Source organism: Sorex araneus, chromosome X (genome assembly GCF_027595985.1).
Source record: "Sorex araneus isolate mSorAra2 chromosome X, mSorAra2.pri, whole genome shotgun sequence".
In the NCBI taxonomy this organism is placed as follows: domain Eukaryota; kingdom Metazoa; phylum Chordata; class Mammalia; order Eulipotyphla; family Soricidae; genus Sorex; species Sorex araneus.
The window spans coordinates 2,634,486-2,649,682 of record NC_073313.1 but is presented as its reverse complement, the minus strand read 5'-3'; positions in this window follow the sequence as shown (position 1 = coordinate 2,649,682).

Below are 15,197 nucleotides of genomic sequence, written 5' to 3'. Positions count from 1 at the left end.
TGGATGGAACGATGAACATCATGTACAGTCCAGCCAGTCTGAGGATCAGGGACTTACACAGTGATCTCTCAAAGGCAGAACTAAAAGATTCACAGAGAGAAAGAAAGGACAAAGGCAACACCTGGGTGAAATAAGCCCAGTTCTTAGGGGAGGGACGTGGGTACCCAGTGGCAGGTGTGTGTCAGGATGATGTGCACTGAAACACCATTAACGGTCAACCACAGAAACTCAAGTAATCAAAGTGGAATTTAATTTGTTATGCAAACACCTGGGAGTGGGGTGGTACCTCTCCTCCATCCTCCCCTTCTTTTCTTCTTCCCTCCACCGCCTTCTGCTTAGCCTGTTTTCACCTTCGTTCTCCAATTCTTTTGCTCTGTACCTCCAAATCCTCCTCTTGTTCTGACATCTTCATCTAGTATGCTGCCCCACCATCTCTGATTCAAACACTTTAGTCTTTCCTCCATTCTGTCTCCTCTTCTACTTCTGCATCGCCTTTTTATACTCCAGGGTCTCCCTCTCCCCACACCTCCCTGTGCCTCCCCCTCAGAAATTCCATTCACACATTCCAATTCCCATTCCCCTATGCACCTCTTCTTATGATGTCCCCTTCGTCTTCGTCTGACATATTTCTCCTCTCGTTGTCCTACTCTTCTTTTCTTCTTCCTTCCTCCATCTGTGCTTCGTTCTCCATACCTCCATTTTCTCTTCTTCATATGTTGTCCATGTTCCATTTTCGACTTTAGTTTCCAGTCTCCTGCCCTTCAGTTCTACAATTTCTTAACATCCTCAAACACATCCTCCACCTCTTTTCTATTTCCCACCACCAACTCTTCTATGTTTCCCCCCTCTTCCTTTTGGCTCCATGACTCCAATTCCACCTCCTGTTCTTTCTGCCTCCTTTCTATTTCACTATTCTGCCTCCACTGACTGCTGCCCTTCATTCTTCTACTTACTTACCTCTCATCCACGAATTCATCCTCTCCATTTTTTCTTCTTCCCTCCATGACCATCTCCTACAGCTTTTTTCTCCCTCCTACTGATCTAACTCCTCCTTTCGGCTCCGTACCTCAAAATCCTCCTCTTCTGACATTGCCTTTTTCTCTTTTACACCACTTCACCTCCATTGTCTCTTGCTCTTCAGTTCTTCTAAGTAGCTCTGATTCTCAAACGCCTCATCCTCTTCTCTCTTCATTCCTCCCCCACCTCCTTCACTGTTAGTTTTCTTCCTCTCGGTCCTCCTCCTCCATGTCCTTGTATCTCCGTACCTCCTCACTCTCCTCGACAGGTTCTTTTACACAGCCACACCTCCTCTGTGTTGTCTTCTTTGCTTCTACTTGCCTCTCTAAGAAATCATTCTTCTTATCTTCTTCCCTCCATCACCCCGTCCTTAGTCTGTTTGCTTTGTCTACTGTGTTCCTCCACATTTCTGATTCACTTTTTTTTTTGGCTTTTTGGGTCACAACTGGCGATGCACAGGGGTTACTCCTGGCTGTGCACTCAGGAATTACCCCTGGCTGTGCTCAGGGGACCATATGGGATGCTGGGATTTGAACCCAGGTCGGCCGCGTGCAAGGCAAACACCCTACCCGCTGTGCTATCTCTCCAGCCCCTCTGATTCACTTTTACGTGTCTTCCACGTCCACCTCCTTTTCGATATTCGCATTGTCTTTATCTCCTCCAGGTTCTCCATCTCCCGGAACCGCCCTGTCCCTTCCCCTCACAAATACCATTCACAAACTTGAATTCCCATCTCCCATTCCACCTCTTCTTCTGATGTCACCTTCATCTTCTGACATATTTCTCCTTTCGTCATCCTACCCTTCTTTCCACCACCACCTCCCCCTCCACTTGTTTTCTTCTTCCCTCCTCCTCCTCCATCTCCACCTTCATTTTCCATAACTCCAGGTCCTCTTGCTCTGACGTTGTCCTTGTTCCATTTTTGATTCCAGCATCCAAGTCTCCTGCCCTTTAGTTTCCATCTTTTCGTCCTCAAGCTCCTCCTCTTTTCTACTTCCCGTCACCACCTCCTCCTCCACTGCCTGTTATCTCCCTCCTCCTCCTCGAGCTCCTCCTTTTGGCTTTGTCACTCCAATTCAATCTCCTGTTCCGATGTTGCCTCCTTTATTTTTCACCACTACGCCTCCAGTGTCTGCTGCTCCTCATTCTTCTACTTACCTCTAATCCATGCATGCATCCTCCCCAGCATTCTTCTTTCCTCCACAACCTCCTCGTCCTCTTGTTTTCTCACTTCTCTATCCTGAACTTCTCCTTTAGCCTACAAAGGTCCAAATCCTCCTCCTATTCTAAGGTCGTTCATTTGTCTTTTATGTCAGACTGCCAGCATTGTCTCCTGCACTTCAGTTCTTCTATTTACCTCTCGTTCTAAAACACATCCTCCACTTCTCACTTCTTTTCTCTGCCAACTCCTGCACTGCCACTTTTATTCCTCTCCAACCACCCCCTCGATCTTCTTTTGGCTACATTCGGCCTCGACCTCCTCTTACTTGACAGGATCTTTTTCATTACCTCCCCTCCCCTGTGTCGTCTTCTTTTCTACTACTTACGTCTCCACAAAATCATCCTCTTCTTGTCTTCCCTCCAGCACCCATTCCTTCACCTGTTTAGTTCTTATATTATGCTCCTCTAACTTCTCCGACTCAAATACTTTAGTGTTTCCATCATTCGCATCTTCTCTTCTACTTACACATCGTCTTTTTCCCTCCAGTATCCCTCTCCCACACCTCCAAATCCCTCCCGCTCACAAATTCCATTCACAAATTTAAATTCCGATTTCCCCATCCACCTCTTCTTTTGATGTCCCCTTCATCTTCTTCTGACATATATCTCCTCTCATTGTCCTACATTTCTTTTCTTTTCCTGCCACCACCTCATCCTCTGCCTGTTTTCTTCCCTCCTGCTCAAACTCCCCATTCTTTCTCCGTAACAATTCCTTTTGTTCTGATATCATCCTTGCTCCATTTTGGACTCCAGCCTCCACAGTATCCTGCTGTCAGTTTTCTTATTTCCCTCGACCTCGAGCACAACCTCCTCTTCTTTTCTTTTTCCTCCACCACCTCCTCCTCTGCCTGTTCTCTCCCTCCTCCTCCTCCAACTCCTCCTTGCGGCTCTGTACCTCCAATTCCGCCTCCTGTTCTCTTGTTTCCTCCTTCATTTTCACCACTCTGCTTTCAGTGTCTGCTGCTCTTGATTCTTCTATTTACCTCTTGTCAAATGCTCATCCTCTTCTTTTTTCTTCCGTCTACCACCTCCGCCGCCTGTTTTCTCCCTCCTCCTGCTCCAACTTCTTTCAGTAGCAAACCTTCAATCCTCCTCCTTTTCTGACATCATCGTTTTCTCTTCTACAACACTCCCCCTCCATTGTCTCCTGCTCTTCAGTTCTTCTACTTACCGCTCATTCTCAAATGCATCCTCCACTTCTATCTTCCTTCCCAAAAAACCTCCTCCACTGCTGGTTTTCTTCATACTCCTCTTCCATCTTCTTCTGGCTCCATTCTGCCATGACATCCTCTTATTTTATGGGGTCTTTTTCATTGCCTGGCCTCCTCTGTGTCTCTTTTCTTCTACTTACCTTTCCTTGAAATCATGCTTTCTAGTCTTCTTCCCTCAACCTCCCTGTTCTCTGCCTTCTTGCTTAATCTAGTATGCTCCTGGACTTTCTCCAAACACTCCCCCCATACATTTCTGTCTCCTCTTCTACTTCTGCATAGTCTTTTCTCCTGCAGGGTATCCCTCCTCCACACTTCCCTGTCCCTCACCCTCAAAAATTCCATTCACAAATTCAAATTCCATTTCCCCAGCCACCTCTTCTTCTGATGTCCCATTCATCTTCTTTTGACAGATTTCTCCACTTATCGTCCTGCCCTTCCTTGCTTCTTCCCGCCAGCATCTTCTCTTCCACCTGTTTTCTTCTTCTTCCCTCCTCATCCTCCATCTCCATCTTTTTACTCTGTACCTACAATTATTCGTATTCTGATGTAGACCATGTTCCATTTTCAACTCAGCCTCCCCAGTCTCCTTCCCTTCACTTCCACTCATTTTGTCTCGTCAAAATCATCCTTTTCTTCTTTCCTTCTTCCTACTACCACATCCCTCCTCCTCCAAGTCCTCCTTTTGGCATCATACCTCCAATTCTGCCTCCTATTCTCTTCTTGCCTCCTTTCATTTTCGTCACTCTGCCTCCACTGTGTGCTGCTTTTCATTCTTCTACTTACCTTTCATCCGTGAACTCATCCTGCCGCTTTCTTCTTCCCGCCACCTCCTCATTTTCCTCCTGTTTTCTTCTTCTTCTTCCATCCTCAATCTCCGCCATTTTTCACCGTACACCAGTTAAGTGTATTCTGACGTCATCCGTGTTCCATTTTCGACTCGGCCTCCACAGTCTCCTTCCCTTCAGTTCATCTCATTTCTTATCGTCCTCCTCGAAATCATCCTCTTCTTCCCTTATTCCAGCCAACACCTCCACCTCCACCTGTTTACTCCCTCTTCTTCCTCCAACTCCTCCTTTTGGCACCATACCTCCAATTCCTGTTGTCTTCTTGTCTCCTTTCGTTTTCACCACTCTTCATTCACTGTCTGCTGCTCTTCATTCTTCTACTTAGCTCTCGTCCAAGATCTCATCCTTCCCTTGTAATGTTCTTTCCTCCACCACATCACCTCTCCCCGTTTTCTCCCTTCTCCTGCTCCAACCCTTTCTTTCGGTACCATACCTCCAATCGCTTTGTTTTGTTCTTTTTTTGGGGGGTCACACCTGGCAATGCACAGGGTTTATTCCTGGTTCTGCACTCAGAAATTACTCCTGGCGGTGATCAGAGGACCATATGGAATGCTGGATTTGAACCCGGGTCGGCCGCGTGCAAGGCAAACACCCGACCCGCTGTGCTATCGCTCCAGCCCCCTACCATAGCTCCAATCTGACATCATCTTTTTCTCTTTTACACTACTCCGCCACCATTGTCTCTGCTCTTCAATTCTTCTACTTACCGCTTATTCTCAAACGCATCCTATACTTCTCTCTTCTTTAGTCAATCACCTTCTCCACCACCAGATTTCTTCATCTCCATAATCCTGGTCCATCTTCTGAATCACTTCTGCCTCGATCTCCTCTTACTTGACGGGGTCTTTTTCACTGGCTGGCCTCCTTTGTGTCATCTTTTCTTCTACTTACCTTTCCAAGAAACCATCCACTTCCTCTCTTCTTCCCTCCAACACACAGTATTATGCCTAATTGCTTCATCTGCTAAGCTGCTGGATATTCTCCAAATCAATCATTTTTGTGTTTCTTACATCTGTCTCCTAGTTTACTTCTGCATTGTCTTTATCTCCTTCAGGGTCTCCCTCCCCGCACCTCACAAATTCCATTCACAAATTCAAATTCCCATTCCAACATCAACCTCTTCTTCTGATGTCCCCTTCATCTTCCTTTGATATTTCTCCTCTTTTCCTAAACTTCATTTCTTCTTCCCTCCACCATCTCCTCCTACACCTGTTTCTCACGCCTTCTGCAAGTCCTCCATTCGGTTATGTACCTCCAATCCACCTCTTCGGATGTTGTCTTATTCTCTTTTCCACCACTCTACATCATTGTCTCGTGCTCTACAGCTTTTCTAATTATTTCTCATTCTCAAAGACCTCATCCTTTTCTCCCTTCATTTGTCCACCACCTCTTCCAATGCTGGTTTTCTTCCTCTCGGTCCTCATCTTCCTTTTTCTTCTTGCTCCATTCTGCCTTGACCTCCACTTACTTGACGGGTTCTTTTTCACTGCCTCGCCTCCTCTGTTGTCTTTTTTCCTTCTACTTACCTCTCCACAAAATCCTCCTCTTTTGTCTTCTTCATTCCATTACCCCTTCCTTCGCATATTTGCTTCATCTACTGTGCTCCTCTACCTTCTCCGATTAAAACACTTTTGTGTTTCCTCAAATTCTGTCTCCTGCTCTCCTTCCTCATCTTCTTTTTCTCCTCCACGGTTTCCATCTCCCAACACTTCTCTGTCCCTCACTCTCACAAATTCCATTCACAAATTCAAATTCCTGTTCCCCATCCTCTACTTCTTTTTATGTACACTTCAACTTCTGATGTTTTTCTCCACTCGAGATCCGGCCCTTCTTTTCTACTCCCCGGCGCCATCGTTTCCACTGCTTGTTTTCTTCTTCTCCCCTCTTACTCATTCATCTCTGCCTTTTTTCTCTGTACTTCCAGTTCCTCTTGTCCGGACGTCATCCATGTTTCATTTTTGACTCGGCCTGCACAGTGTCCTTCCTCAGTTCTTCTCATTTCCTCTTGTCCATAAAATCCTCATCTTTTCTTCTTTCTGCAACCATCTCCTCCACGACCTGTGTTCTCCCTCCGACTCCTCCAAGTCATCCTTTAGGCATCGTAACTCCAATTCTCCCCTCTGTTCTCTTCTTGCTTTTCATTTTCACCACTCTCCCTCCACTGTCTGCGGCTCTTCATTCTTCTACTTACCTCTCGTCCCTGCACTCATCCTCCCATTCTTTTCTTCATCTATACACCACCTGTTTTCTTCTTCTCTCCTCCTCCTCCAACTCCAACTTTGTTCACCATAGCTCCCATAACTTTTTCTGACGTCATCCATATTCCATTTTCTGCTCCAGACTCAACTGTATCCTGCCCCTCAGTTCTTCTCATTTTCTCTCATCCTCGAACTCATCGTCTTCTCTTCTTTCCTTCATCTCCTCCTGCTCAAACTCCTCCTTTAGATTCCGTTCCTCGAAATCCTCCTCCTCTTCTAATGTAGTCTTGTATTTTACACCGCTACAACTCCATTGTCTCCTGCTCTTTAGTACTTCTACTTACCTCGTGTTCTCAAACCCATCCTCCACATCTTTCTTATTACCTCCACTACCACCTCCACCTCCGGTTTTGTCTGGCTCCTCCTCCTCCTCCTCCTCCTCCTCCTCCTCCTCCTCCTCCTCCTCGATCTTCTTGTGTCTCCCGTACCTCCTCGTCCTAGTCGTACTTGTCAGGTTGTTTCACTGCCTCATCTCCTGTGTTGTATTTTTTTCCTTCTACTTAACACTCCATTATCATCATCTTCTTGTTCTCTTCCCTCCATCACCCCATCTGCACCTGTTTGCTTCCTATATGATGCTCCTACAAATTCTCTCAAACACTTTTCTGTTTCCTACATTTCCATATGCTCTTCTACTTCCGCATCGTCTTTTTCTCCTCCAGGGTCTCCCTCTCCCCACACTTACCTAACCCTCCTCCTCACAAATTCCAATTTCCATTCCACCATCCAATTCTTCTTCTGATGTCCCCTTCATCGTCTTCTGACATACTTCTCCTCTCGTCGTCCTACTCCTTTCTCCTTCCCGACACACAACTCCAACTGTTTCCTTCTTCCCTCCTCCTCCTCCATCTCTTCCGCTGATCTCCCTACCTCCAATTCCTCTTGGTCTGTCATCGTCGGTGTTCCATTTTCGACTCCAGTCTCCTGCCCTTCAGTTCCTCACAAATTCTCTCGTCCTTGAACTCATCCACGGCATCTTTTATTCTTCTTGCTACCACCTCTTCCTTGGCCTGTTTTCTCCTTATCCTCCCATCCAACTCCTCCTTTTGGTATCGTATCTCCAATACCACCTTCTGTTCCGATGTTGCCTCCTTTCATTTACACCACTCTGCCTCCACTCTCTGCTGCTCTTCATTCTACTACTTACCTCTCGCCATAAACTCATCCTCCTCTTCTTTTCTTCTTCCCTCCACCTCCTCCTCCTCTGCCTGTTTTATCCCTCCTTCTTCTCCAACTCCTCCATATGATTCTGATGTAGTCTTATTCTCTTTTCCAACACTCCGCCTCATTGTCTCCTGCTCTACGGTTTTTCTAACTACCTCTTGTTCTCAAAGGCCTCATCCTCTTCTCCCTTCATTCATCCACCACCTCCTCCACTGCTGGTTTTCTTACTCTCGGTCCTCCTCTTCATCACTCTTCTTGTGTCTCTGTACCTCTTCATCCGCCTCTTATTTCACGAGTTTGTTATCACTGACTGGCCTCCTCTTTGTGGTGTTTTCTTCTACTTACGTCTCCACGAAATCATCCTCTTCTTGTCTTCTTCCCTCCATCACCCCATCGTCGCCAGTTTGCTTCGTCTACTATGTTGCTCCATCTTCTCCGATTCAAACACTTTTGTGTAAACTCCATTTCTTTCTCCTCTTCTACATCAACATCGTCTTTTTTTCTCCTGGTTTCCCTTTCCCCACATGTCCCTTTCCCTCCCCCTCACAAATTCCATTCAAAAATTATAATTCCCATTTCACTACCAACCTCTTCTTCTAATGTCCCCTTCATCTTCTGACAAATTTCTCATCTCGTCTTCCTCCTCTTCTTTTCTTCCCGCCACCACCTCCTCCTCCACCTATTTTCTCCCTCCTCCTCCTTCAATTCCTCCGTTTGGCATCTTACCTCCAATTACAACTCCTGTTCTCTTGTTGGCTCCTTTCGTTTCCATCACTCTGTCTCTACTGTTCGCTGCTCTTCATTCTTCTACTGACCTCTCGTAAATGAACTCATCCTCCTCTTCAAACTCCTTTCAGTTTCCTTACCTCAAAATGCCCCTCCTCTTCTAAACTTGTCTTGTTGTCTTTTACACCACTACGCCTCCATTGTCTCCTGCTCTTCAGGTCTTCTACTTACCTCTGGTTCTCTAAAGCATCCTCCAAATCACTCTCTTTCCTCCATCACTGCTGGTTTTCTTCCTCTGGCCCTCCACTTATGTCTTATGTCTCTGTACCTCCTCATCCTTTTCTTACATGACGGGTTCTTTTTCACTGCCTCGCCTCATCTGTCTTCTTTTCGCTTCGACTTATCTTTCCATAAAATCATCATCTGCTTGTCTTCTTCCCTCCATCACCACATCAATCTCCAGTTTGCTTTGTAAACTATGCTCCTCCACCTTCTCTGATTCAAACACTTTTGTGTGTCCTCCATTTCCATCTCCTCTTCAACATCTGCATCGTCTTTTTCAACTCCAGGTTTCCTGCTTCACACATTTCCCTGTCCCTCCCCCTCACAAATTCCATTCACAAATTCAAGTTCCCATTCACTCATCTACCTCTTCTAATGTCCCCTTCATCTTCCTTTAACTTATTTCTCTTATCGTCGTCCTTCTCTTATTCTTCTTCCTGCCACCACCTCCTCCTCCGCCTGTTTTCTCCCTCGAAATCCTAAAAGTCCTCTTTTTGGTTCCGTACCACAATGTCCTCTTCTTATTCTTACCTTGTCTTGTTCTCCTTTACAGAACTATGCCTCTATTGTCTCCTGCTCTTCAGTTCTTCTTTTTTTTGCTTTTTGGGTCACACCCGGCGATGCACAGGGGTTACTCCTGGCTCTGCACTCAGGAATTACCCCTGGCAGTGCTCAGGGGTCCATATGTGATGCTGGGAATTGAACCCGGGTCGGCCACGTGCAAGGCAAACGCCCTACCCGCTGTGCTATTGCTCTAGCCCCCTCTTCAGTTCTTCTACTACCTCTTCGTGTCAAACGCATCCTCCACTTATCTCTTCTTTCTCCACCACCTCCTCTACCACCGGTTTTATTCTTTTGGATCCTCCTCCTGCATCTTCTTGTGTCTGCATACCCTTCCTCCTAGTCTTACTTGATGAGTTTTCACTGCCTCGCCTCCTGTGTCCTCTTTTCCCCTTCTACTTACCACTCCATTAATCACGCTATTCTTGTCTTCTTCATTCCATCACCATGTCCTTCGCCTGTTTGCTTCGTCTACTATACACTTACACCTTCTCTCCAACACTTTTGTGTTTCCTCTGTTTCCATCTGTTCTTCTACCTATGCATCATCTTGTTATCCTCCAGGGTCTCCCTCTACCCAAACGTCCCTGTACCTCCCCCTCACAAATTCCATTCACAAATTCAAATTCCCATTCCCTCATCACCTCTTCTTCAAATGTCCCCTTCAACTTCCTTGGAAATATTTCTGCTCTCGTCGTCCTTATCTTTTTTCTTTTTCCCTCCACCACCTCCTCCTCTGCCTGTTTTGTCCCGTTGTCTTCTCCAACTCCTCCATTCAGTCTGTACTGCCAATTCTCCTCGTCTATGGATGAAGACTTATGCTATTTTCCACCACTCCACCTCATTGTCTCCTGCTCTACAGTTTTTCTAATTATCACTGGTTCTCAAAGGTCTCATCATCTTCTCCTTTCATTCCTCCACCAACTCCTCCACTGCTGGTTTTCAACTCTTAGTCCTCCTCCTCCACATTATTGTAGGTCCATTCTGCCTCGACCTCCTCGTCTTGTTTTTCTTTTACTTACCACTACAGAAAATAATCCTCTCCTTATCTTCTTCCATCACCTTATCATTCACCTGTTTGCTTCGTCTACTGTGCTCCTCCACATTCTCTGATTCAAACAATTTGTGTTTCCTCAATTGTCTCCGCTTCTACTTCCGCATCGTCTTTTTCTCCTCCAGGGTCTCCCTCTCCCCGACTCCCTTCCCTCCCCCTCAACAAATTCCATTCACAAATTCAAATTCCCACTCCACCTTTCACCTCTTATTCTGATGTCCGCTTCATCTTCTGACATTTTTCTCCCCTGTAGTCCTGTCTTTCTTTTCCTCTTCCCACCCAGATCTCCTACACCGCCTTTTTCATCTTCTTCCCTCTTACTCCTCAATCTCCACCACTTTTCTCCGTACCTCCAATACCTCTTATACTGACGTCGTCCGTGATCCATTTTCAACTGGGTCTCCACAGTGTCCTTCACTCAATTTTTTTATTTCCTCACATCCTCCTTTTCTTCTTTTTTTATCACGCCAAAATCTCCTGCTCCACCTGTTTTCTCCCTTTGACTCCCCCAACACATCCTTTTGGCATCATGACTGCAATTCCGCCCTATCTTCTCTTCTTGCCTCCTTTCATTTTGGAGAAAGGACTCCCTCCACTGTCTGCTGCTCTTCATCTTTTACTTAACTCTCGTGCATGCACTCATCCTCCTCTTCTTTTCTTCATTCCTCCACCAAATCCTCTCCGCCTGTTTTCTTCTTCCCACCTCCTCCTCCATCTTTGCCCTTGTTTGCCATACCTCCCATTTCTCATTGTCTGATATCATCTGTGTTCCATTTTTGAATGCAGCCTCCAAAGTCTCCTGCCGTTCAGTTCAACTCATTTCTTCTCATCTTCAATCTCATTGGCCTTCTTTTCTTCTTCCGTCTACCACCACCTCCTCCGCCCGTTTTCTCCCTCCTCCTCCTCAAACTCCTACTTTTTGTTTTATATCTGAAAACCCTCCTCCTCTTCTAACGATCTCTTTTACACCACTACGCATCCATTATCTCCTGCTCTTCAGCTCTTCTTCTTATCTCTCATAGAAATAATCTTCTTCCTTGTATTCTTCCCTACATCACCAGTCCTTCGCATCTTTGCTTCGTCTACTATGCTTCTCCACTTTCTCAGATTCAAACACATTCGTGATCCCTCCATTTCTGTCCTGTCTACTTCTGCATTGTCTTTTTCTCCTCCAGAGTCTCGCTCTCCACACACTTCCCTGTCATTCCTCCTCACAAATCCAATAACCTATTCCCCATCCACCTCTTCTTCTGATGTCCTTTTCATCTCCTTCTGATATTTTTATCCACTCCTGGTCCTAATTTTCATTTCTTCTTCCGCCCCATTATTATAAACTAAGATTTCATCTTCTACCCTCTTACCCCATGATCTATGACTTTTTCTCCATGATACCAATTCCTCTTATTCTGATGTACTCCATATTGCATTTTCAAAGCAGCCTGCACACTGTACTTCACTCAGTTCTTCTCATTTCCTCTAGTCCTCAAAATCCTCCTCCTCTTGTTTTCTTCTTTCCACCACCACCACCTCATCCTACACCTGTTTTCCTCCTCAGACTCCTCCAGATAATCCTTTCGGCATCATAACTCCAATTCTGCACTCTGCTCTATTCTTCCCCCTTTGGTTTTCACCACTCTCCCTCCACTCTTTGCTGTTCTTCGTTCTTCTACTTACCTCTCGTACATGCAATCATCCTCCCCTTCTCTTCTTCATCCCTCCACCACCTCCTTTCCGCCTGTATTATTCTCCCCTCCTCTTCCATCTCAGCATTTGTTTCCTGTACCTGCAATTCCTCCTGTTCTGATGTCGTCCATATTCCATTTTCGACTCCAGCCTCCACAGTTCCTTTCCCATCAGTTCTTCTCATTGCCTCTCATCTTCGAATTCATCGTCTTCTCTTCCTCCAACCACGGCCTCCTCCTCCTCCTTCTCCTCCAATTCTTCTGTTTGGCATCATATCTTCAATTCTGGCTCTTCTTCTCTTGTTGCCTCCTTTCGTTTTTCACTACTCTGCCTCTACTATCCGGTACTCTTTATTCTTTCACTTAACTCTCATCCATGAACTCATCCTTCTCTTCTTTTCTTCTCCCTCCACCACCTCCTACACCGCCTGTTTTCTCCCTCCTCCGCAAGCTCATTTTGGTTCCTCACATCAAAATCCTCCTCCTTTTCTAATGATGTCTTGTTGTCTTTCGCACCACTATGCTTCCATTGTCTTCTGCTCTTCAGTTCTACTTCACCACTGGTTCTCAAAAGTATCCTCCACTTCTCTCTTCTTTCCTCCTCCAACCAGTCCACCCCCGGTTTTATACCTCTGGGTCCTACTCTTCCATCCTCTGTCATCGTACCTTCCTGTCCTTTCCATACATGACAGATTATTTTCACTGCCTCACCTCCCCGTGACCTCTTTTTCGCTTCTACTTACCTCTACACAAAATCATCTCCTTGTTTTCTTCCCTCCATCACCACATCCATCGCCACTTTTCTTCATCAAGTATGATCCTCCACCTTCTCCGATTCAAACACTTTGGTGTTTCCTCCATTTCTCTCACCTTCCACATCTTTATCGTCTTAATCAACTCCAGGTCTCCCTCTCCCTACACTTCCCTGTCCCTTCCCCTCACAAATTCCATTCACAAATCAAATTCCCACTCACCCATCCACCTCTTTTTCTGATGTCTTCATCTTCATTTATTTCTGTTCAGGTTGTCCTACTCTTCTTCCTGCCACCAACTCCTCCACCTCCTGTTTTCTCGCTCAAACTCCTCAAAGTCCTCATCTTCTTCTAACATTGTCTTGTTCTTGTTTACACTATACTGCCTCCATTGTCTCCTGCTCTTCAGTTCTACTTACCATTCGTTCTCAAACGCATCCTCCACTTCTATCGTTTTCCTCCACAACCTACACTACTACCAGTTTTCTTCCTCTGGCTCCTCCTCCTCCATCTTCTCGTGTGTGCTTTTTCCTTATCTTTCCTTCTACTTACCACTCTATGAAATCCTTTTCTTGTCTTCTTCCCACCATAACCCCATTCTTTGCCTGTTTGCTTCATCTACTGTGCAATACCACCTTCTCTCAAACACTTGGTGTTTCCTCCATTTCCATCTGCTTTTCTATTTCTGCATTGTCTTTTTCTCCTCTAGGGTCTCCCTCTCCCCACACTTCCCTGACGCTCCCCCCACAAAGTTCATTCACAAGTTCAAATTACCATCGCCCTCATCCAACTCTTCTTCAAATGTCCCCTTTAAGTAACTCTGACATATTACTTCTCTCATTGTCCTACTCTTTTCTTGTTCCTCCACCTCCTCCTCCTCTGCCTGCTTTGTCCTTCTCGACCTCCTCCATTCCATTCTGTACCTCCCATGCTCCTACTCTTTGGAAGTCCCCTTATTCTCTTCTCAACCACTTCCCTTTATTGTCTCCTGCTCTAGGTTTTCTAATCAGCTCTTGTTCTCAATATCCTCATCGTCTTCGACCTTTGCTCCAAGACCACTTCCTCCATTGCTGGTTTTCACCTCTCGGTCCTCCTCCTTCATGTTATAGTGGGTCCATTCTGCCTCGACCTCCTCTTACTTGATGGGTTCTATTTCACTGATTCACCTCCTCTGTCACTTCTTTCCTGTTTTTACTTACCTCCCCATGAAATCATCCTCTTTTTCTCTTCATCCCTCCATCACCCGGTCCTTCAACTGTTTGTTCCTGCTACTGTGTACGTCCACCTTCTCTGATTCAAAAATTTTTGTGTTTCCTCCATTTCCGTCTGCTCTTCTACTTCTGCATCGTCTCATTCTCTTCCAGGATCTCGTTCTACCCACTCTTCCCTGACATTCCCCCTGTCAAATTCCATTCACAAATTCAAATTTATATTTATATTTCTGCTCTCGTTGTTCTACTTTTTTCTTTTTGCGTTTTGGGTCACACCCGGCAATGATCAGCGGTTACTCCTGGTTCTCTGCTCAGGAATTACTTCTGGCGGTGCTCGGGGGACCATATGGGATGCTGGGGATTGAACCTGGGACAGCCGCGTGCAAAGCAATCACCCTCCCCGGTGTGCTATCGCTCCAGCCCCTCTACTCTTCTTTTCTTCTTCCCTCTACTACCTCCTCCTCCGCCTGCTTTATCCCTCCTTCTTCCCCAACTCTTCCATTCGGTTTTGTACGTCCAATCCTCCTCATCTTCGGATGTCATTTTATTCTGTAATCCAACATTCCGCTTAATTTTCTCCTGCAGTACAGTTTTACAAATCAGCTCTTGTTCTCAAAGGCCTCATTGTCTTCGCACTTCATTCCTCTACCACCTCCTCTACTGCTGGTTTTCACTTCTCAGTACTCCTCCTCCATGTTATTCTGGGTCCATTGTGCCTCGACCTCCTCTTACCTGATGGGTTCTTTTTCACTGACTCACCTCCTCTGTGACTTGGCTTTTTTTACTTACCTGTCTATTAAATCATCCTCCTGTAATCTTCTTCCCTCCATCACCCCGTCCTTTGGCTGTTTCCTTCGTCTACTATGCTCCTCCAACTTCTACGATTTCTACACTTTTGTGTTTCCTCCATTTCTGTAATCTTCTACTTTCCACAATCTTTTCTCCTCCAGAGTCCCCTCTCCCCACACTTCTCTGGCCCTCCACCTCACAAATTCCATTCACAAATTCAAATTCCCATCCCACCATCCACCTCTTCTCTGATGTCCCCTTTATCTTCTTCTGACGTTTTTCTCCAAAAGTGGTACTGCCATCTTTTCTTCTGCCCGTCCCCATCTCTTCCACCACCTGTTTTCTTCTTCCGTCTTACTCCTCTATCTCCAACTTTTTCCTCTGTAACTCCAATTCCTACTATTGTGACGTCATCCATGTTCAAT